Source organism: Lampris incognitus, chromosome 2 (genome assembly GCF_029633865.1).
Source record: "Lampris incognitus isolate fLamInc1 chromosome 2, fLamInc1.hap2, whole genome shotgun sequence".
Lineage (NCBI taxonomy): Eukaryota > Metazoa > Chordata > Actinopteri > Lampriformes > Lampridae > Lampris > Lampris incognitus.
In genome coordinates, this window is record NC_079212.1 from 73,140,301 (window position 1) to 73,165,393 (window position 25,093).

The following is a 25,093-nucleotide window of genomic DNA, read 5'->3' on the forward strand; positions in this document are numbered from 1 at the left end:
CCTGCACCGTAAAGCAACAACGTTAACCGGTCGACTAAAGGGTCCGACCCTTTAGTTAAGGACCAACGTGTCTAGTTATCGATGCACGTTACAATATAAAGGTACGGTCTGGATTTTGTTTCACACATTCACAGATGTTGATATACAACTACGGTCTGGATTTCTTTTTCACTCATTTACAGACGTTGATATACAGCTACGGTTTGGATTTTGTTTCATTCATTTATAGACGTTGATATACAGTTACGATTTGGATTTTGTTTCACTCATTTACAGACGTTGATATACAACTATGGTATGGATTTTGTTTCACTCATTTACAGACGTTGATATACAACTACGGTCTGGATTTTGTTTCCAACTCTAATTTTACACATTTAGGTAGTAAAATACCACTACAATTTAATATGCTAGGAACAGGAAGGTGACAGAGATTTGAAAGTTCATATGTATGTAGTACACCTCCGCTTGATCATGCACCTCAATACTCACGGAACTGCACCACGAGGTGGCGCTATAGTGAATACTTTAGTTTTATATTTTAATGACTATATCTAGGAATGGCCCTGTGACATTTTGCCCCAGTAACTTTTACACGTGTGATTAAATAATTACAGTGATAAAATATGGAACAGAATAAAGATGGAAGGAGGGACAAGGGGAATTGTGAAGTTTTGGGTGCTTACATGTGTATTATTCAATTTTATTCTTTATTTTTTTTCAAACAAAAATCTATCATGGATGATAATCTGTACAACCAGATTTTCAACTTCTACACCAGCTCTGTCTGAAAGTATCCTCAGCATATCTATGACCTGGATCCTTTCAAGCGAGTGAACACAATGTCTCAGTTTCATCAAACAGCGAAGACATGTCCTGCTGGCAGTGGAACTCTTCCATGGAGATAAGTAGGCTCTTTTCAAAACCCGTGTGCCCACCATTCTGAAGGCCTGTCATGACAATTCAGCTACAGGGGCCACATTGGCAGAGATAAAACCTTCAGTAAAATATCAGTGATATTACTGGAGAGGCATGGAGAATGATGTACAAGAATATATGAAGGCATGTCCGAAGTGTTTCGTCAGTAATCCCGAAGTCAGCAAAGAAGCTCCGTCACTCAACCCCATACCTGTATCTGCCAGGATCTGGAGTCTGGGTGGGACTGACATTATCGGCCCTCTTCATGAAACTACAAGTGGTAACAAGTACATTGTCATCATAACTGACCATTTCTCCAAGTGCTCTGAAGCCGCAGCTATCCCGGACAAGAGCGCAAAGTCAGTGGCAGAGTTCCTTTACTCTGTTGTATGTCGACTAGGCTGCATGGACACCCTTATCAGTGTCCAGGGCCGTGAATTCATAAACAAAGTTATTGACTTGCTTATGGACTGTTTCCAGACAGATCACCGTATAGCCTCTGCATACCACCCACTGTCAAATGGCCAAAGGGAACGTGACAACAAGACACTCAAGGCTGCATTGAGTGAGCTCGTCAGCGACCAAGCTGATGACAGGGATCAGTACATTCCAGGCATTTTATTTGCTTATCATACATCTATCCATGCCTCAAAAAAGTGCACGCCCTTCGAAGTGATGTACGGCCGCACTGCCAAGCTGCCCATCGAGCTGAAGTCTGCCAACTTGAGTGATGAAGCAACACCTCCAGACTCAGCCTGCCCTGATGTTCTGCAGACACTTCACACCAGACCTCTGTTCCATAGTCTCCAGCAACATCGCCAGTACACAGTCTCGTCAGAAGGAGAATTATGATCATTGCCATGAAAGCAACAAAGAGATTATTACAGGGTCCATAGTCTACACAGTTGACGTATCCACAGGATGGGATCCAAGCTGGAGCCTTGCTGGACTTTTCCATATATTGTTGTTGAGTGACTCAGCGAAGGCTGTGTCAAGCTAAAACATGTAAAAACTGACAAGATCCTAAGTAACACCTACCACGCCAGCAACCTCAAGATCTACACAAATCATCATCAGATGTTCCCCATGACCTTGAGCACCCAACCATTCCTGACCGCCCCTGTCACACCATATCATCCTGTGACCGCCCCTGTGACAGTCCTGTGACACCATGAATACTGTATCCTGGATTATTTTGTGTATCAGAGTGTGGGGGGTATAATCTTGCCAAAGCGAGTATGAAATAGCCTAGCCTAAACTGGACTAGCCCATAATATACCCAGGGTATAAAACAGGCTAGCCCACTTTAACCCTAGCTATAGTCTGGTCAGGGGGTATATCTTGGGCTGTTACACCGGTATGGTCCAGAAGCCTTGGAGAACACAGAGCAGCAGATACCTTGCTCACTAGGACAACTTCTTGTAGGGCTATTGTAATGCCATTCAAAGTGCTTGCTTTAATGATTGCTTAAAAGCTGCTGATGCACGCCATCAAGATGGCGTCGCGGACGGTAGCCTCGGTTCTGTGCTGTCTAGTACTTTTTCAGTTTTTGTTTATTTGTTTAATTTCCATTGCCCACTCACTGAATAAAAACCATTTCTTTCTGCAGGCTGTCATTCAACTGAACACTTACCACTGTCAGTAAACCCAACCATGTTGTATATGTACATGTAGTATATACTGTACTGTACATGTATATACTGTACTGTACATTTTGTTTATACTGTACTGTACATGTTGTACATACTGTACTGTACATTGTACGTATACTGGTACACTCTGTCACATCCATCTACCTCAGGCATGTGTGTCAGTAACCTGCTAACATCTATTTCAGCATCTCTGATATATTCTCTGCACCACTGCACCTTATCAGCTCTTATTTCACATGTACATAGTCAATCCTTGTGTATATATGTGAAGATTGTTGTGTTGTAGTGTTGTTATTCTATGTTGAGTACACTGAGAGAGCAACGACACCAGAGTCACATTCCATGTATGTGTGTGTGTGTGTGTGTGTCTGAGGGAGAGCGAGAGAGCGAGAGAGAGAGAGAGAGAGAGAGAGAGAGAACAAACATTAACTACTAGGAACGATGGGGGTCTTAACATTGCATATGCAGTCCTCATTAACTTGCAGGCTGAGCATCTCTAGCTTGCTGGGCCGTCCTTCAGTGCTGCTGGGCCGTCCTTCAGGGTTGCTGGGCCGTCCTTCAGGGTTGCTGGGCTGTCCTTCGGGTCTGCTGGGCCGTCCTTCGGGGCTGCTGGGCCGTCCTTCGGGGTTGCTGAGCCGTCCTTCGGGGCTGCTGGGCCGTCCTTCGGGGTTGCTGGGCCGTCCTTCAGGGCTGCTGGGCCGTCCTTCAGGGCTGCTGGGCTGTACTTCAGGGCTGATCTGTCTCACAGGAACCAGAGCTTCACAGAGCAGGAAGCACCAAATGGGCTCACACCCAGTAAACTAGGTAAGAGGCCAAGAACATGTTCTCTTGTTAATTTGCTTTTGTTTTATTTTGTTTTGGTTAGACCAACCCGTGGTGACCATTTCTATATGTGGAAGAAATACATTCCTTCTTCCACGAAGCGGTACTTGTAACTTGAGAAGTTTGCTTCTGCGTCTATAAAGAGAGAAAGAGGAAGAAAAGGGGAAGAGAGAGAAAGAGACAGAAACATAGAGGTAAAACACTGGCGAGGGGATCTAGTACAGACACGTCTTTACATAGCATATGCTGCTGCTGGTATGTTATGAGTGTGTGCTCAATGTGGGGCAAGGGGCAAACCACAACATCAGATGAACAGCACAGATCGGGTGTCAGCTTTTCCTGATCTATATTCAGGTCTTCTGTTGCTGTTCATTCTGAGACATGAACAGTTTTAAGAAGAGCTGATTCATTAATATGATTTGAGCTGTCTCAAACCAAGCTTACAATAAAGCTCCCGAGACATCTTAACTACTACTGTCCTACTGGTGTGGACACGCTGATACAGCCAACAGCACCTACAGGGAGAAGAGACAGGACAGTATGATAGCTCTGGTTTCTGATAGCTCTAGAGAAGGCAGTACCACCTAACAAAAACACAAGTACACATTGTGATTCTGAAGTACCTGCAAGAAATCACAGGGAGTTGAATCAGTTCATCTGGACACAACGCTTATTGAGAGATGTAGCACACTTGATAAGAATGACACTTACAAGGGCTGGTGTTTTTGTTGTTTTACTCCATCTGTCAAATAGACATTACAGAGGACATGTTTTCAGAGCATGGCTCACTATACGAACGGCAACACTCATCCACAATTTATACACAATAAGAGCACCAAATAATATTCATCCATAAATTCACATTAGTCTAGCCTACCGCTAGCAAAGCTAAACAGTATATAACGTTACGGAACATGGGGGGGATCAAAATAGCAACACACATAGGCCTACCTTCATATTTACACAGTGTGGAGACACTAAACATAGTAAAGGGAGACTAATCACACATACAGACAATGTCAAAGCCAAGCTACAGAACAATGGGTTCAGACCGCGGGAGCTATGGCTATGCTAACGTTAGCAACTCGCTAGCAATCTAGCTAACGTTAGCCAGTGATATGACGTTATCAAAATAAATATGAAAGTCCCTTCGTGGGTATTTCTAATAGGCATCCATATCCCTACACATCATATTTAATCACCATCCTAATTCCATATGTCTAACTAGTCTGCTTACCTGTCAAATAGACATTACAGAGGACACGTTTTCAGAGCATGGCTCACTATACGAACGGCAACACTCATCTGACGATTCTACCCGAATGCCCCAGAGTGCACCACGAGAGCCAGCACTACGTCACACAGGCTAGAAGCAATTAACCTGCAGTGCCCTCCTGTGGCGAGAACCGGCTATCACAACAACACAGCAGACAATTCTCCTCTTTACTAGTAGTGAGTGGTCAATGAAGGTAAGTATATGAAATAGAAGGTAAGTATATAAAATAAAAAATAGATGGGGGGCTACTAAATCCCAAGTACCCCACACTCTCCCCTCAAAAAGATAATGGCGTCCCGACATAACAAATCTACCAGTCCACATTGCATAACTTTTCATTGAAAAGATAGGTTATTACTAAGCAGGAGTCAATCTGGATACTGTACTGTAATCAGTCATAACATATAACACACATCTCCTATTAATGGTATATGTTTGCAGTAAATAATGTGCACTTTAATCCACTGCTTCGTCCGTCTTGAGGCCGGGGAGCTATAGTATCTGACTAAAAGCAAATAACTTTGTAATAGTAATATCCCTGGTGGTAACAGGTGTGTTCTAAAACACCAATGCTACAGTAACTCTATGTCTGGTGATCACAGGACAACTAAAATCACATAGCTATAACAATTGTAACATGTCAAAAGTTTTTTTTTTTTGGTTTTTTTTTTAAATTTTTTTTTTTTACATTTATTTATTTATACTGACTTGTCTGATTTGCTTATCTACCAGACACACTAGGCTGCCCTAGTCTGTGATAAGTAAACACACGTGTAGGTTTTCTATTTCTCAAAGGATATGCTTTTTCTCTGGCAGGCTGCACAGCTTCCCCTGGTGGAGGCTACAAGGCATCTTCCGGGCTCTTGTCGTCATCGGGCTCATCCTCTTCTTCAGCTCCAGATGTCTCGCCATTCTCTGACACTGTCCCATTGTCCTCTATTGTTGCAGGCTGCTCCGCAAAATCCTCTTCATCTTGACCGTCTCTTTCCTCCGGATAGAACTCCAAGGCGTCTGTGCTCAGCTGACTCTGGATCCGCTCACTGGCTCTGACTGTTGGTCGTCCCACGATGCATCTCCAGTTATCCTCATCATCTGAGTCACTGTCCTGTTCCTGGTTCCACTGCATTTGTCTGTCTGTCTTCTTTCTCTCCCGTCTAGGTTTCACAGGTAAGTTCTCTCCTCTTGGGTCCACAGGTCTCTGTCTCTGTTTCACAGGTAAGTCCTCTTCTCTTGGTTCCACCGGCAGGAAGTCGCATGGCAGAAGAAGGTTCCTATGCATGATTCTGGTTCGTCCCTTTCCATTCTCCGGCTTCAGCTCATACACAGGGCTGTCGGCGTGCTTCCTCTGTGTTACTACATGCACCTGGTCCTCCCAAAATGGTCTTAATTTCCCCGGTCCTCCTTTCTCGTTCAGGTTGCGGATGAGAACCCTGCATCCGGGATACAGCTCTGTCCCGTGGGCCTTTTTGTCATATAGTGTTTTGTTTCTGGCCCCCTCCTTCCGTGCTGTCTCTGATGCTAGGCGATAGGCGTCATTCATGCGGGCCTTCCACTTCTCTGCATATTCTTGATGGGATAGTGCCTGGTCCTTTGCTCTAAGGCCAAACATCAGGTCAATGGGAAGTCTTGGATTTCTGCCGAACAACAGATAGTAAGGTGCAAATCCGGTCGCTTCACTTCGGGTGCAGTTGTATGCATGTATCACCTTTGGGAGTGACGCTTTCCAATCCGTTTTCGCAACCGCTGGCAGGTTTCTCAGCATCGCCAGAACCGTTCTGTTGAAACGCTCGACCTGACCATTTCCTTGCGGGTGATACGGTGTTGTGTGAGAACCCCTGACTCCACTGTACTCCTGCAGCTTGGCGAAGAGCTTGTTGTCAAACTCCTTCCCTTGGTCATGGTGCAGCGTCGCCGGGAAACCAAATCTCAGCACAAAGTCCCCGAATACCTTCTCTGCGGCGGTCTTGGCAGCTTTGTTTCTGCATGCATAGGCTTGAACGAAACGGGTAAAGTGGTCCATAACCACCAGTATATACTCGTACCCTCCCTTACACTTCTCTAAGTGTAAGAAGTCAATGGAGACCATCTCAAATGGGTGTGTGGTCACGATGTTGGTGAGAGGGGCTCTGGTTGGTTTGTTGGGGCGCTTGGTCTTCAGGCAGCTACACACCTGTGTGATGTAATGTTCCACATCTTTCTGCATGTGAGGCCAATAGAAACGGTCCCGCAACAGGTGCAACACCCTCTCCACGCCTAGATGGCCCAGGTCTCTGTGCAGTTCTTTATACACCAGCTCATGGAACTTTTTCGGCAGGACTAGCTGAGTTCGGGTAGCTGTTTTCCGGCGCAGGATGCCATCATCATCAAGGCACAGCCGATGCTTCTCTCTCATGAGTGTCGCAACACCCCTGCTCGCACACTGTGTTTTTCCCCAAGGCCACTGATTGGAGGTTATGTACTTCAGCACCTCACCAATGACAGCATCCTCCCTCTGGGCGTCTCTCACCGTCTGACTGGGTATCTCTGCCCCAGGTGATGTATGTTCCTTCTCAAACTCGGCTAGTGCTGTGGCTATGGTTACCGGACACATCCAAGGCTCAGCTCTCTCCAGCTGTACTGACAGCGCCTGGGTCACACTGTTCATGACCTCGGGGTGTACTTCTTGTGAACAGGTCTGCATGTACTGCTCCATCGGCATGCGTGAGAGGCCATCTGCGTCCCCATTGGCTCGTCCAGGCCGGTACTTGATAGAGAACTGGAAATCGGCTAACTCTGCTACCCACCTGTGGGTGGTCGCATTCAGTTTGGCTGTCGTGAGCACATAGGTGAGGGGATTATTGTCTGTGTAGACAGTGAATGATGGAGCGTGGTAGAGGTAATCTCTAAATCTCTCACATATGGCCCATTTCATCGCGAGGAACTCCAACTTCCCTGAGTGGAGATGGTAGTTCTTCTCAGGAGTTGTCAGTGTCCTCGACCCGTACGCGATGACTGCCAGCCCACCCTGTGACTGTCTTTGATACAATACTGCCCCGAGGCCCTCTCGTGACGCGTCGCAGTGAAGGATAAAGGGCTGTTCAAAGTCTGGGTAGCCCAACACTGGTGGCTGGATGAGGAATTCAATCAACTGACAGAGGACCTGTTGGTGTTCAGCTGTCCACTTAACTGGGTGAGAGGAGGGCAGATGGTCTTGGGAGCCCTTCCTCCCCTTGTCCTTTCTCTTTTGTTTGAGCTTCCCCGCTGCTGTCTTCTCTGGGGTGAGGAGGTCATAGAGAGGCCTTGCGATTCGGGAGAAGTTAGGTATGTAGGGCCGGTAATACGAGATGAATCCCAGCATCTTCCTGAGCTCTCCGATGGTCGTAGGTTCTCTCTCCTTCAGTGCCTGGACCGGGGCCACATCAGCGGGGTCCATTGTGTATCCATCCTTGGTCACAAGCCTTCCCAGGAACCTTACTTGGTTTTTGAAGAGTTCACATTTTCTTGCCGTCAGCTTGATTCCATGGCTTCTGTAGCGGTGCAGTACTCTTCTCAGGTGCTGGAGGTGTTCGTCGAATGTGGTTGAGTGGACCAGGTTGTCATCTAAATACGGCTGACAAATGTCGTCCCTCAGCCCAATCAAACATTCCTCCATGGACCTCTGGAACTCTGCTGGTGCTGAGGACAGTCCGAAGGGAATTCTCACCCATTCATATAATCCCCACGGGGTGATGAATGCAGTCAGTGGGCGGCTGGACTCCTCAAGAAACCCCTGGTGATATGCCTTCCCCTGATCCAAGACAGAAAACCAGGCACTCCCCTTCAGGCTGTCGAGCATATCCTGCATGCGTGGTATTGGATGGCGGTCTGGGATGGACCTCTTGTTCAACTCACGGTAGTCACAGCAGAGGCGGAGGCTCCCATCCTTTTTCCGCACACACACGATTGGGCTTGAGTAGGGTGATTTTGACTTAGTTATCCAGCCTCTGTTCAGTAAATCCTCGAGGTATTCCTTCACTTCTTTATGAAGAGGCTTTTGGACTGATGTGTATGTCCGCTTCACCGGTGTGGTGTCACTCAGGCGGATCTTGAGCTGGAGTGATGGAATAGTCCCCACATCATGGTCATCGCGTGCGAACACACTACTCTCCTCCCGCAGTAGCTCTCTCACCTGCAGTTGTTGTTCAGGTGTCAGGTGGTTCAGAGGGACAGGCGGATCCCATAGATCTTCCTCTTGGTGTTCCGTCTTGACATCACCTGGCCCTTTCAGCTTTGTTGTGTCTCTAATCACAGGTCTTCGTTCTGTACCTGTTGTGGAGGTCCCTGGGATGACTGGGTTCACTGTACTAGTCCCATCTACATCCAACGGCTTCACGGCGGCAGGGTAGATGGCTCTAGTTCTTTGGGTCTGCCCCAGGGGAGTCCGTGGCGGCAGTGTGATGTCATGAGCTGTGACGTTAGTCACTGGGACAGCGATGCGTGACCAGGTTCCCTTCTGTAAACATACAATGTTTTCATCCACCTTCAGGCCCTCTGGCCACTTTGGGTTCACATTAGGCTCAAAGAGGACGTTCTGGTCTGCTTGGAGGGGCCCTGCTCTAACACCACACTTAACAATCTTTGTCTGGCCCGCCGGAATAGTCATGCTTTCTCGGCCCACTTTAACCATCCCCTCACCTTCCATATCATCTCGGCTCTTTATCAGCTTCACGAGGACTTCAGCCTTCTTGTAGTCAACCGCGAACGCAATGCTTAGTGCCTTTGTGATTACACTTGATGGCTGTCCAGCTCCAGACTCTAACAGGTGTTCAATTACATTGTAACCGATGATCGGTTCTTCTGTGGTGCCCTGGTGTGTGGTTACTAGTATTGGCACAGTGAGTTCCATTGGTGGGGTCTGAGTGGTGCTATTCGGTGCTAACTGGACAGTCACTTCCACCCATCCAGAGAAAGGAATGGTTGTCTGGTTTGCTGCTTTACCAGTCAGGGTGCCAGGGCCAAGGATCTCTTCTGTGCTTCTCACCTTGGTGTGTGGGAGATGTTTTCTCCTCCATTCTTCACTGATTAGGCAGACCTGCGACCCGGTATCCCACAATGCCTGTGTGGCTACACCATCAATGTAACCGTTTATCATGTATTTCTTTCCAATTAGGTTCAGCAGCTGTGACTGGCGTTTTGAGGAGATATGACTCACTGTGGGTGCTTGCTGTTCCCGCCCTGCCTCGTCTCGCTGTCGGGCAGACACTCTGGCTTCTAGTAGCTGAATACTGTCGTCGATGAGCTTGCTGGTAACAGTACAGCTAGATGTGTCTACCTGTTCCGATTTTTCAGGCCTATGAGCTCTACACCCTCTTGAAAGATGGCCACTGTCCGCATTTGAAACAGTGGTTGCACTGGTCGCCCCTTTCACTGTCTTGACAGGCTTTGCATCCGCGCTTCCTCACAGGCTGCTGCTGACGAGAGGGTCTTTGGCCAGAGGAGTGGTTCATGGCTTTTCTCATCTGTTCCATTTCTCCTTTCAGCGGTTGGATTATCTCGTAGAACGCAGACTCCTTTTGGTTCCCTGCCTGTGTCTTAAGGGCTTTCACACTCGCGGATGTTGATGGCGACGACTCCTGACCCCCGACCACTGCAGCTTCCGCTCCTGGATACTGATGTGCCTCAGCTCGCACTTCCAGCACTCTGGTTTCCTTACTGTGGGAGCTCTTCTTGAATTTCCGCTGTCTCTCTGACTCGAAACTTGCGGCCTCTATCATCTTAACAATGAGAACATCATCAGTAGTTGCTTGATCATCGAGATAGCTCTTGAGCTGATATTTTACCTGGTCACTCACTAGCCCAGTTCCCACAGCTCTTAGGAACTTCTTCTGTATCAGTTCAGGGCTGTATTGTTCATCAGAGCCAGGCTCTCTCGCTGCTGCTAAGAGTCTCTCTTTAAGTGCTATGGCTCGGAACAGGAAGTTCTGTGGTGACTCCTGACTGTCCTGTGTGATGTTGATTAGTCGGTGATATAGGTCCACAGAGCTATCCTCTTTTAAATGGCCTTTCAGAATGGTCCTCAGCTGAGGGAGGGTGAGTTCAGTTTTGATCTCTAACAAGTCACGGAGAGTCAGCCCAGGGCTGATGGCTCGGGTTACAGCCTCTATTATCTCCAACTCGCTGTGGCCTTTTCTCACCCCCATATCAATCTGATGCGTAAGATTTGTATAAGACAACTTGTCTTTCTGCCCCCGTTCTCCTATTTGGCCATTTATCTTAAAGTCTCTGCGTATGGTCACTTCAGGGGGTTGGATTACTGACGGGATTGGGTTTGAAGGTTGACTAGGTCTACTGGGTTCTTTAAGACTTAGTTTCTCACTGAGGCGTGATATCTCTTTCTCAAGCACTTTTGTGGATGCAGTAAAGCTGTAAGGCCTGATATTGTTCATGTAAGCTTGCCAATTCGGCAGCATCCTTGTTAGTACTGTCTGCACCTGCACCAGTATGTGACTCCGCCCCTCTCTGCTTCATTTCACTAGAGAGGTCCACTAGTCTGGACAGAAACTGACGTGCTACCTCTTCATCCTCCTTCTCAATTGCTTCATCCACAGTTTCACTAATAAGTCTGATCAGCGCATGCCTCTTTGTCTGGTTTTCAGTGGGGACTTTAGCAATAACACACACCTCTTTTAACTGGTCCCGCCCTAACTGCAGGAGGGTCTCACTCAGCCTGTCTTGCAGTTGCTCAAGCTCCAGTTCCATTGTTGGTCACGTGTTCTCACTCTGCTTCCCACTTTTTCTCCTGACAATGGTGGCAATGGCGCTGATCCCGGGTTTCGGCACCAATATTTGTAGCACACTTGGTAAGAATGACACTTACAAGGGCTGGTGTTTTTGTTGTTTTACTCCATCTGTCAAATAGACATTACAGAGGACACGTTTTCAGAGCATAGCTCACTATACGAACGGCAACACTCATCCACAATTTATACACAATAAGAGCACCAAATAATATTCATCCATAAATTCACATTAGTCTAGCCTACCGCTAGCAAAGCTAAACAGTATATAATGTTACGGAACATGGGGGGGATCAAAATAGCAACACACATAGGCCTACCTTCATATTTACACAGTGTGGAGACACTAAACATAGTAAAGGGAGACTAATCACACATACAGACAATGTCAAAGCCAAGCTACAGAACAATGGGTTCAGACCGCGGGAGCTATGGCTATGCTAACGTTAGCAACTCGCTAGCAATCTAGCTAACGTTAGCCAGTGATATGACGTTATCAAAATAAATATGAAAGTCCCTTCGTGGGTATTTCTAATAGGCATCCATATCCCTACACATCATATTTAATCACCATCCTAATTCCATATGTCTAACTAGTCTGCTTACCTGTCAAATAGACATTACAGAGGACACGTTTTCAGAGCATGGCTCACTATACGAACGGCAACACTCATCTGACGATTCTACCCGAATGCCCCAGAGTGCACCACGAGAGCCAGCACTACGTCACACAGGCTAGAAGCAATTAACCTGCAGTGCCCTCCTGTGGCGAGAACCGGCTATCACAACAACACAGCAGACAATTCTCCTCTTTACTAGTAGTGAGTGGTCAATGAAGGTAAGTATATGAAATAGAAGGTAAGTATATAAAATAAAAAATAGATGGGGGGCTACTAAATCCCAAGTACCCCACAGAGAGAAACGTTTCTTCACTCATGTAATGCCCCTTTTCCACTACATGATCTCCACTCGCCCCACAGAGTGTAATTTTCCATCACCGTAACAGTACCCCTCAGTGTAGCTGGTCTGCATTGATTTTGGTACCCGCTCCAGGTTTTTTGGAACCTCAAAAAAGTTGGTACGGGAAAAGTGTTAACAGTTACCAAAATGTCGGTACTTTCCAGTAATGGTAAACAAAAAAAGGGCGAGTTGAGTTGAGCCGGTACCATGTAGTGGAAAAGGGGCATAAGGGACCTCTTCAGTCTCAACTGATTGCAGGTGTCCCCACTCTTATAAACAATACAGTGGCATAACGACCGAAACCAATGACCAGTTTCATATGCAAATATGGGTGTGACCATTAACTAGAGTTACAATGGCCATGTGTACTATTCACAGAGGGTTGGGGGATGGTTGCAACCACAGCATTTTAAGATGGTGACAGATGTACTCTTAGCCCCCCCCCCCCTCCACTTCAGCGATGGTCGTTCCCTCTTCACATAGATGGCCTCTTCGACTCCCCGTTCAAACCAGCGTTCCTCCCTATCAAGGATGTGCACATCCTCATCCTTGAAAGAGTGGCCTGTAGATGGTGTAGACTGTGGAGTCCTGGCCTGTAGATGGTGTAGACTGTGTAGATAGTGTAGACTGTGGAGTCCTGGCCTGTAGATGGTGTAGACTGTGGAGTCCTGGCGTGTAGATGGTGTAGACTGTGTAGATGGTGTAGACTGTGTAGATAGTGTAGACTGTGGAGTCCTGGCCTATAGATGGTGTAGACTGTGGAGTCTTGGCCTGTTATGGTGTAGACTGTGGAGCCCTGGCCTGTAGATGGTGTAGACTGTTGAGTCCCAGCCTGTAGATGGTGTAGACTATGGAGTCCTGGCCTGCAGATTGTGTAGACTAGGTAGATGGTGTAGACTGTGGAGTCCTGACCTGTAGATGGTGTAGACTGTGGAGTCCAGGCCTGTAAATGGTGTAGACTGTGGAGTCTTGGCCTGTTATGGTGTAGACTGTGGAGCCCTGGCCTGTAGATGGTGTAGACTGTTGAGTCCCAGCCTGTAGATGGTGTAGACTATGGAGTCCTGGCCTGCAGATTGTGTAGACTAGGTAGATGGTGTAGACTGTGGAGTCCTGACCTGTAGATGGTGTAGACTGTGGAGTCCAGGCCTGTTGATGGTGTAGACTGTGGAGTCCCAGCCTGTTGATGGTGTAGACTGTGGAGTCCCGGCGTGTAGATGGTGTAGACTGTGTAGACGGTGTAGACTGTGTAGATATTGTAGACTGTGGAGTCCTGGCCTGTAGATGATGTTGACTGTGTAGATGGTGTAGACTGTGGAGTCTTGGCCTGTTATGGTGTAGACTGTGGAGTCTTGGCCTGTAGATGGTGTAGGCTGTGTAGATGGTGTAGACTGTGGAGTCCCGGCCTGTAGATGGTGTAGATGGTGTAGACTGTGGAGTCCTGGCCTGCAGATTGTGTAGACTAGGTAGATGGTGTAGACTGTGGAGTCATGGCCTGTAGATGGTGTAGACTGTGGAGTCCGGGCCTGATGTGTTAGCTCTCTGTGTTGCGCCATCCTCAGAATCAGGTCAGACCAGATTCCTTTTTACTGGCCATATAGGTTTACTGATACATGGAATGTGACTCTGGTTTCGTGGCTCTCTCAGTTTACTGAACATAGAATAACAACACTACAACACAGATACTATATATACACAAGGATCAACTTATACAGGTGAAGTAAGAGGTGATAAAGTCCAACGGTGCGGAGAATATATCTGAAATAGATGTTAGCAGGTTACTTACATACATGCCAGCGTAACAGCATACACTATATTTTTGTTTGTGTCGGGGGACCTGATCCTTGGGGTGGACGAATTTCTGGTGTGGCATGTTCTGGGGTTTGAAAGCAACTGAGACGCGATGTTTGGAAAATACACATCTCAGCTGTTCCAACATTCCCACCACATACGGAATCACCGCTGGTTTACGCTTAGAAAGCTGTTGTCCTTCTCCTCTCTTCGACTGGCTGGTGCACTGTTTGGGCGTCTTCCTGGCTTTGACAAACGGCCAGTTAGGATAACCACACCTTAATTTTGGTTATCCTAACTGGTCTGTTTGTGCCAGGGGACCCGGCACAAACAGAGCAATATAGTGTAACACTGTTAAGTGCCAGGAGGATTGCTGTGACTTGTATATTGGGGAAACTAAACAGATGCTGGTCAAGAGGATGACACAACACAGGAGAGCTAACACGTCAGCCCAGGACTCTACAGTCTACACCATCTACAGGTCAGGACTCCACAGTCTACACCATCTACAGGCCAGGTCTCCACAGTATATACCATCTATAGGCCAGTGGCCACTCTTTCAGGGATGAGAATGTGACCATCCTTGATAGAGAGGAACGCTGGTTTGAATGGGGAGTCAAAGAGGCTATCTATGTGAAGAGGGAACAACCATCCCTGAACCGGGGGGGGGGCTAAGAGCCCAGACACACCAAACCGACTAGTGGTGATGAAAGCTGACTGTTGTGTCGGCTCACATTGCCTGCTGTCTTGGCCAAAAGTAGCACTTGAACACACTGCAAAGACTACAGCCAACGGCCAACTAGCATGTACATTCTGCACTGATATGCTAAGCTGAACAGCCAATCAGAGTGATCTCTGTCACTGATGGGCTCCGCCCATTCAACATGCTGAATCGGCCAAAAAGCTGCCAACGGGGGTCCGACTAGTGCCAACAGTGCTGGACACACTGCAAAAACTAGGGTCACAGACGCTCACCAATGACTGACCGTCGACCTGGTGGATCAGGGCCGTAACAGTACATCTGTCACCATCTTACAATGCTGTGATTGCAACCGTCCCCCAATCCTCTGTGAATAGTACACATGGCCATTGTAACTCTAGTTAATGCTCATGCACATATTTGCATATGAAACTGATAGTTGGTTTCGGTCGTTATGCCACTGTATTGTTTATAAGCAATGGGATACCTGCAGTCAGTTAGAGCAGGGATGGGAACTCTGATGACAGAGAGGGCCACAAAAGCTTTATCCTCACTAGCAGAGGGCCAGACTGTGACCGTGCACTTCCACCAGTGGGACACTGCAACCCCATTACTCAATTAACCAATTACAGCTGCTAATTTAATGAAAAGATCAAATATATACAGGTAATCAAAGTTTATTACACCAACATTTTATTTAATGAGCTTAACACGGAAACAAAAGATCCACGTTGCTGAGTGATGTAGCATTATTTCACAGCAATGGGGCCTCAAAAACTCAACAATGGTACAAACGTTGACATTCACACCAAGTACAACAACTACTATTCTTGTGTGTGGTGCATTTCTGCTCTGCCCTCCTATTCCACGACGCTTCAAATAAACACATATTCAGCTCAAAACGGTGACTGGGCTGCAGCGCTTCTCTAGTCTGCCCCCACTCACACACTTCTTACACTGTATTCCTCACATCCACCCTTTCACACACATTCACACCCTGATGAAGCCACTGAAGCTCACCCACAGGTGGACCAGTATAAAGTTGTGTCTTCATGAGACACTTGTGTGAATGTCAGTGTTTGTGCATCCAGTCTGCACGAGCTGGACCAGAGTGTCACCCGTCAGCCTGTTTCTCTTCTGACTTGATGTGCTTCACTGTTGAGAAGCTGCTCTGCAGATGTAAGTGCTCCCCGCCATGCTGCCATGGACAGCACAAAACCCCTGAGCAGTGGAAACAGGGACTCCAGTAGTAGTCTCTGTAAAGTTTTGAAATGAAAACTCAAATATCACGAAGCTGCGTTTTGGAATCTTTAGTGAAAGTTTTGCATAACCACAGCGGTACATCTGCTAGTGTATCTGCTATCCATGGCTACTAACACTCCTCTCTCACTTCACTTCTTCCGGGCTTAACGTGAACCAAGAACGTCCCACATATACGACACTTTAACCTAGACCGCCCCCTTGTGACCAGAATAAACATTAAAACTAATACCAGAAACATTACTGAAACATGTTACAAAGCATGGACATTACAGTCTCCAAAAGACTACACTCTCTCTCTCTCTCTCTCTCTCTCTCTCTCTCTCTCTCTCTCTCTCTCTCTCTCTCTCTCTCTATATATATATATATATATATATATATATATATACACACTCACCGGCCACTTTATTAGGCACACCTGTCCAACTGCTCGTTAACGCAAATTTCTAATCAGCCAATCACATGGCAGCAACTCAATGCATTTAGGCATGTAGACATGGTCAAGACGATCTGCTGCAGTTCAAACCGAGCATCAGAATGGGGAAGAAAGGTGATTTAAGTGACTTTGAACGTGGCATGGTTGTTGGTGCCAGACGGGCTGGTCTGAGTATTTCAGAAACTGCTGATCTACTGGGATTTTCACGCACAACCATATCTAGGGTTTGCAGAGAATGGTCCGAAAAAGAGAAAATATCCAGTGAGCGGCAGTTCTGTGGGCGAAAATGCCTTGTTGATGCCAGAGGTCAGAGGAGAATGGCCAGACTGGTTCAAGCTGATAGAAAGGCAACAGTAACTCAAATAACCACTCATTACAACCGAGGTATGCAGAAGAGCATCTCTGAACGCACAACACGTCGAACCTTGAGGCAGATGGGCTACAGCAGCAGAAGACCACACCGGGTGCCACTCCTGTCAGCTAAGAACAGGAAACTGAGGCTACAATTTGCACAGGCTCACCAAAATTGGACAATAGAAGATTGGAAAAACGTTGCCTGGTCTGATGAGTCTCGATTTCTGCTGCGACATTCGGATGGTAGGGTCAGAATTTGGCGTCAACAACATGAAAGCATGGATCCATCCTGCCTTGTATCAACGGTTCAGGCTGGTGGTGGTGGTGTAATGGTGTGGGGAGTATTTTCTTGGCACACTTTGGGCCCCTTAGTACCAATTGAGCATCGTGTCAACGCCACAGCCTACCTGAGTATTGTTGCTGACCATGTCCATCCCTTTATGACCACAGTGTTCCCATCTTCTGATGGCTACTTCCAGCAGGATAACGCGCCATGTCATAAAGCTCGAATCATCTCAGACTGGTTTCTTGAACATGACAATGAGTTCACTGTACTCAAATGGCCTCCACAGTCACCAGATCTCAATCCAATAGAGCACCTTTGGGATGGGGTGGACCGGGAGATTCGCATCATGGATGTGCAGCCGACAAATCTGCAGCAACTGCGTGATGCTATCATGTCAATATGGACCAAACTCTCTGAGGAATGTTTCCAGTACCTTGTTGAATCTATGCCACGAAGGATTAAGGCAGTTCTGAAGGCAAAAGGGGGTCCAACTCAGTACTAGCAAGGTGTACCTAATAAAGTGGCCAGTGAGTGTGTATATATATATATATATATATATATATATATATATATATATATATATATAATACTACATGCTGAAATACTTCATCAGACATTTTTTTTATTAAGCATATACATGTTTTGGATTGAAAAGCTCTCCCCTTCTGTGGTGTGACAGTACATGACCACACTTGTGGTGGTAAAACACAGAAGTGGAGCTCACACGTGTTGAGTCACATGTCTCAGATCACAACAACCATGTCAGTTACTTTCTTATGAGAATAACTGGAGCATTCCCGTCTCTAAGTATATCATGACGCCAGCTGGAGGCATTTAGTCATTAAGGTGATTAAGAATTTGAATGATGAATCTGAAACTGGATGGATTAAAGGTCAAAGTTTAGAGCAGAGGATCTCTTTGATCATGTGATGATGCCTCTGGTTTAACAATCAGTCTGTATGTTAATGTACCTCTGACAGTGGTCAGAGGTACATTAACAGACCACTGGCAGACCACTTATCAGACCACTGCCAGATGAATGTGTTCTTAAAACGAATTGGACAACCAATGAACACCCAGTCAATGTCTTGTGAAGTGTTCAAATTGAACCCAACATACACATGGGCTCCAAACAGCGTGGCTGAATTTAATAAGGCAACTAGCTCTACAGAGATCACTAACCTCATTAACACATTTCTTCTAACACCACTCCAACCAAACTCAGATGATGTAAACCTGGTAGTTGAACAAATTAATGAAATATTTAATAGGTCAGCTATCAAGGCTAACCTGAGAAGTCGAGGATGGGCAGAATCGGAGACCTCAAAAAGAGAAATGGTTCGATGGAGACTGCAGAAATGCAGAAAGAAACTACGACAAATATCTAATCTAAAACACCATCAACCACAGAAAACTGAATTAAGACAAAAATACTGTGAGATACTCAAATATATAAACAAACTTTAAAACAGAAAAAGCAAGATTACTACAACAAAACTCTTCGAGACATTGAAGAGTTTTTAAGTGAAAATCAGTTCTGGGAAAAATTGAACAACTTGAATTCTAAACAATCCCAGGAACTAGCCATTCAAAATGGAGACGTTTGGGAATTTTTTTTTGAAAACCTATACAAAGAAATACTGCCAGAAGACCTCTTATCTGAACAAAAACATATAAGAGAAAAGCTGGAAATACTGGAATCAACTATAAAAAACAATCAAAACCCAACTGACTACCAAATTTCACTAGAAGAACTGACAGACAAACTCCAAAGTCTCAAACCAAAAAAAAGCCTGTGGCTCTGACAGCATCAGGACTGAAATGCTCAAACACAGTTCTCTTGAGCTGCAGAAGGCCCTGCTTAAACTGTTCAACCTGGTTCTACAAACTGGCTGCTCTCCTGACACCTGGAATAGGGGGCTTATATCCCCAAAATACAAGAGTGGAGATAAATTTGACCCCAGTAACTACCGAGGCATCTGTGTGAGCAGTAACCTGGGGAAGGTCTTCTGTTGTATTCTTAATGCCCAAATACAGGCCTTCTTTACCAAACACAGTGTCTTGAGCAAGAGTCAGACTGGCTTTCTACCAAATCACCGCACTACAGATCACATCTACACCCTGCACACCGTAACTAATCAACATTTTCACCCAAAAATAAAGGAAAATATTTGCATGCTTCATTGATTTTAAGAAAGCATTTGTTTCTATCTGGCATGATGGTTTATATTACAAAATCATCCAAAGTGGCGTAGGGGGTAAAGTGTTTGATATAATCAAATCTATGCATTTGGAAAATAAGTGCGAAGGAAAACTTGGTGACAAAATAACAGAATACTTCGCTCAATGTGTGAGACAGGGCTGCAGTTTGAGTCCAACCCTGTTCAATGCCTACATCAGTGAGTTAGTGGTGTTACTGGAACAATCTGCAGCTCCTGGCCTCACCCTAAACAACACAGAGGTGAAATTCTTGAGCTGTGCAGATGACCTGGTGCTGCTGTCACCCACAGAACAGGGTCTACAGCAGCATCTGGATCTGCTAGAGAAATACTGTCAGAACTGGGCCCTGACAGTAAACTTAAATAGACAAAAATTATGATCTTCCAGAAGAAGCCCAGGCGTCAGGAAAGTAGACACCTATTTACTCTAGGTAACACCGCCCTACAGCAAACGTTAAACTATGATGACCTGGGACTGAAAATCAGTGCCTCAGGAAGCTTTTGTCTGGCAGTGAATGCACTTAAAGAGAAAGCCCAAAGAGTTTTCTATGAAATAAAAAGAAAATTCTATAAAACAGACATCCCAATTAAAATCTGGTCCAAAATCTTTGACAGTGTCATCCTGCTCATTGTAGTACATGGAAGTGAAGTATGGGGTCCACTCAGTCAGCAAGACTTGCTTCCTTGTTTGCTGGTTGTGTCCAATGATGACCATCTTCTCCTATTTGTGAGTCCTTTGGTGGCTGAATAGTCTGATCCTGGATGCACAGTTGCGGTTGCAGACTGGACATGTAAAAGTGGTGCTGGAGGGGGTAGGGGTAGCTTTGTGAGCATGCCTCTTCGCACGATTTGCTACATGGTGTTGTGTGCACTGGTTTTCCATATACTTCACTGCCTCTGAGACGTGAGAACGCTAGGTGGTGCGGCAGGAAGCAAGTTCCTCCAAAGAAGAGGGGTTGATCTGGCATCTTTTCAGTGTGGTCTTCATTTGGTCTTTGAACCGCTTCTTCTGCCCACCTGCAGTGCATTGACCAAGGCATAGTTGGCTGTAGAGGACGTTACGTTGGAGTTGTTCGCTGGGCATGCAAATAACATGCCCAAGCCACCTGAGTTGATGGTGGTTTAGGGTAGACTCCACACTGCAGCTGCCTGCCCACTCCAACACCTCTGTGTGTGGCACTCTCTCCTCCCAAGTAATGCTGAGGATCCTCTGGAGACATCCCACATGGAAGCCCTTCAGGCTTCTGAGATGGTGGGTGTAGATGGTCCATGTCTCACATCCATAGAGTAGTGTGGAGATGCACACTGCTCTGTAAACAAGCACTTCGGTGTGGAGACTGAGGTTGCTGTTCTGGAAAACTTTTCTCCTTAGACGACCAAAAGATGTTGAGGTTTGTTTGAGGTGGTGCTGAATCTCATCGTCCATTTTGCAGGTGTCAGATAGCATACCTCCCAGATATTTGAAGGCAGGAACAGTGGCCAGTTGTTGCCCTTCTGCTGTGAAGGTTGTTGGGTGGCTTGGGAGGCCGGCAGTCAACTGACAGATTACCTCTGTCTTTTGGGTGTTGATAATCAGACCCATTCTCCTGTATGCAGTTAAAACTGCTGCACTTCCTGCTAAATTGTGAGAAATTCCAGAACATAAGAGAAAACTGCCAGGAGTAATTTGAAAACCAGATTCCAAATGTTCTACTCCTGGATGAGAAAGAACAATGGTCACTTATTTTAAGAGAGGGTCAAAAGTCACACCTTGCGGCACAATATGTGTCAGAATGCCATAGCCTAAGGGTCAGTGAGTGACCAAAACACTGTCAGTTACTATCAGTTGCTGTTCAAGTGCTGTTCTATGTTTCTGCCAGATCTATCTATTACTTTTTTCCTTTTTTTGTTTTATTTAGTTTTTTGTTTTAGTACTCTGTTGACCTGTTTTGCTGTCACCTGCTTTGGCAACATTGTAGTTAATGCAGTCATGCCAATAAAATATAATTGAATTGAACTGAATTGAACTGAATTGAGTGTAAATTAGCAGAAGTCTATGTTGCTGCTGCCATAAAGTGAGGGACAGTGAGTGTAAGTTAGCAGCAGTCTATGTTGCTGCCTGCCATAAAGTGAGGGACAGTGAGTGTAAGTTAGCAGCAGTCTATGTTGCTGCCTACCATAAAGTGAGGGCCAGTGAGTGTAAGTTAGCAGCAGTCTATGTTGCTGCCTGCCATAAAGTGAGGGACAGTGAGTGTAAGTTAGCAGCAGTCTATGTTGCTGCCTGCCATAAAGTGAGGCACAGTGAGTGTAAGTTAGCAGCAGTCTATGTTGCTGCCTGCCATAAAGTGAGGGACAGTGAGTGAAAGTCAGCTGACACAGGTTGTTGCTGCCATATTCCATGACAGGGTGTCTTTTGACTTTGCTGTTGTGTGTATGTTTTCAGTGGTGTTTTCCAGTTGATGTTTGGCTTTTTTAAATGTTTAAACATTTGCTTTGGCAACATGTGCATTGTTACGTCATGCCAATAAAGCCCTTTGAATTTGGATTTGAATTTGAGAGAGAGACTGACAGACAGAGACAGAGACAGACACAGAGAGACAGATACTTTGACTTTCAACAATACTTTAATAAAAATCACAAGAAAATGACAACACAAAAACCAACATGGTCAGTAACATCAGACTGACAGAATGTAAATCATGTCAGGACACTCCCCAAGACCAGCTCATCATCCACAACACAGCAAAGCACATCTTTACACCACCACACACTGCCAACACTTTCCAGATCATCCATCATTTTAAAGTAGCGGAGAGCAAGAGAGAGAGAGAGGGAGACAGACAGAGACAGACATACATACAGACAGAGAGAGAGAGAGAGCGAGACAGACATACAGAAAGAGAGAGAGACAGACAGACAGAGAGAGGGAGAGAGACAGACAGAGGGGCAGACAGACAAACAGACAGAGAGAGAGAGAGAGAGAGAGAGAGAGAGAGAGAGAGAGAGAGAGAGAGAGAGAGAGAGAGAGAGAGAGAGAGAGAGAGAGAGAAAGCGAGACAGACAGACAGACAGAAAAAAGAGATAGAGAGACAGAGAGAGAGACAGAGATGGTAAGGAGCTAGTGCACCTCTGCCGCACCTCTGGCCTGTACACGCTTAATGGTAGGATCAGAGGAGACTCTCTGGGAAGGTTCAGATGTTGTTCAGGTCTTGGAGCTAGTGTAGTTGACTATGCAATAACTGACATGGACCCCCACCTCCTTCGACGCATTCACTGTCAGACAACAAACTCCTCTTTCTGACCATAACCAAATTATGATTTTCCTCAAAACTATTAACCTGACTCAAATGCCTATAGAGAAGCCCAGCAAGCTGTTCAAAATTAATAAGACCTACAGATGGGCTCCAGACAGTGCAGAAAATTTATCAATATCCTGAATTCATCCAAATTACTTAATATGATTACTAACTTCATTAACAAACCGTCTGAATGTAATAAGGACAGTACCAACCAAGCTGTCAGTGAAATCAATTATATCTTTCAGACGGCAGCAAACATGGCCCTACCAAGGACCAGCAACAGAAAAAAGAAACAATCTGAAAATGAAAAATGGTTTGACAACGATTGTAAAAATAAAAGAAAGGAACTGTGTAAATTGTCAAACCTGAAACACTACCAACCTCAAGATATGGATATAAGAAAGAAATATAGCGAAACATTAAAACAATATAAACACACATTAAGAATGGAAAAACAAAGCCATGTAGATAGAACCCTACAGGAAATAGAAAATTCCCTGAATCAAAACCATTTCTGGGAAATGTGGAATAAATTGAGCGCTACAAAACCACAAGACCTGCCCATCCAAAATGGAGAAATTTGGAAAAATCATTTTGAACATATCTATTCGGAAACCCAACAAGAACACTCAAATTCCAATTACAATCTGATCAAACAAAAATTACGGTTGCTCGAATGCACTATAAAAGACAACCAAAACCCACTGGATTTTCCAATAACTCAAGAAGAATTGGCACAGAAGCTCAAATCCTTAAAACCCAATAAAGCTTGTGGCCTTGACAGCATCAGAAGCGAGATGCTTAAAAACAGCACACCTGAGCTGCAAAGGGCAGTACTCAAATTGTTCAACATCGATCTAAGTTCGGGATATATTCCTGACATCTGGAGCAAAGGGCTTATAACTCCTATTCATAAAAACGGAGACAAATTGGATCCCAATAATATCAGAGGCATTTGTGTGAGCAGTAGTCTGGGGAAGGTGTTTAATAGCATTTTGAACAATCAAATTCTAACCCTCCTTAACGAACACAATGTCCTGAGCAAAGGTCAAATTGGCATCCTCCCAAATCACCGGACTACGGACCATATTTACACCCTACACACCCTCATAAATGAAAATGTGAATCAAACCAAAACAATGGAAAATTATTTGCTTGTTTTATTGACTTCAAAAAAAGCTTTCGACTCTATTTGGCATGAAGGACTATGCTATAAACTTTTACAAAGTGGTGTAGGGGGTAAAGTGTATGACACAATAAAGTCAATGTATTCGGGCAACAAATGTGCAGTTAAGATTGGAGACAAACACAGAGTTCCTCACTCAGAATACTAGAGGGGTGAGACAGGGCTGTGGACTTAGCCTGACACTGTTCAATATACAGTGCATCCGGAAAGTATTCACACCCCTTCACTTTCCCCACATTTTGTTATGTTACAGCCTTATTCCAAAATGTATTAAATTCCTTTTTTTCTCATCAATCTACATACAATACCCCATAATGACTAAGTGAAAAAGGTTCTGTAGAAATTTTTGGAAATTTATTAAAAATAAAAAACTGAAATATTGCATGTACATAAGTATTCACACCCTTTACTCAGTACTTGGTTGAGGCACCCTTGGCAGCGATTACAGCCTCAAGTCTTCTTGGGTACGAAGCTACAAGCTTGGCACACCTATATTTGGGGTATTTCTCCCATTCTTCTCTGCAGATCCTCTCGAGCTCTGTAAGGTTAGATGGGGAGCGTCGCTGCACACCTATTTTCAGGTATTTCCAGAGATGTTCAATGGGGTTCAAGTCTGGGCTCTGGCTGGGCCACCCAAGGACATTCACAGACTTGTCCCGAAGCCACTCCTTCGTTGTCTTGGCTGTGTGCTTAGGGTCGTTGTTGTGTTGAAAGGTAACCCTTCGCCCCAGTCTGAGGTCCTGAGAGCTCTGGAGCAGGTTTTCATCAAGGATCTCTCTGTACTTTGCTCCATTCATCTTTCCCTCAATCCTGACTAGTCTCCCAGTTCCTGCTGCTGAAGAACATCCCCACAGCATGATACTGCCACCACCATGCTTCACTGTAGGGATGGCATTAGCAAGGTGATGAGAGGTGCCTGGTTTCCTCCAGACGTGACGTTTGGCATTCAGGCCAAAGAGTTTAATCTTGGTTTCATCAGACCAGAGAATCTTGTTTCTCATGGTCTGAGAGTCCTTTAGGTGCTTTCTGGCAAACTTCAAGCAGGCTGTCATGTGCCTTTTACTGAGCAGAGGCTTCCGTCTGGCCACTCTACCATAAAGGCCTGATCGGAGGAGTGCTGCAGAGATGGTTGTCCTTCTGGAAGGTTCTCCCATCTCCACAGAGGAACGCTGGAGCTCTGTCAGAGTGACCATCGGGTTCTTG

The 25,093-nt window shown here is 45.6% G+C and overlaps 1 protein-coding gene across 2 annotated transcripts in view; it reads left to right on the top strand.

Moving 5' to 3' along the window:
• Positions 1-3,140: 3,140 nt before the first annotated feature.
• dnase1l1 (deoxyribonuclease I-like 1) overlaps positions 3,141-25,093 on the top strand; it is a 261,133-nt gene continuing 239,180 nt past the window's right edge. For both annotated transcript variants that reach the window (XM_056273738.1, XM_056273737.1), the window contains exon 1: positions 3,141-3,374. The gene's annotated coding sequence lies outside the window, so the exon portion shown is untranslated. The remainder of the gene's footprint in view (positions 3,375-25,093) is intronic.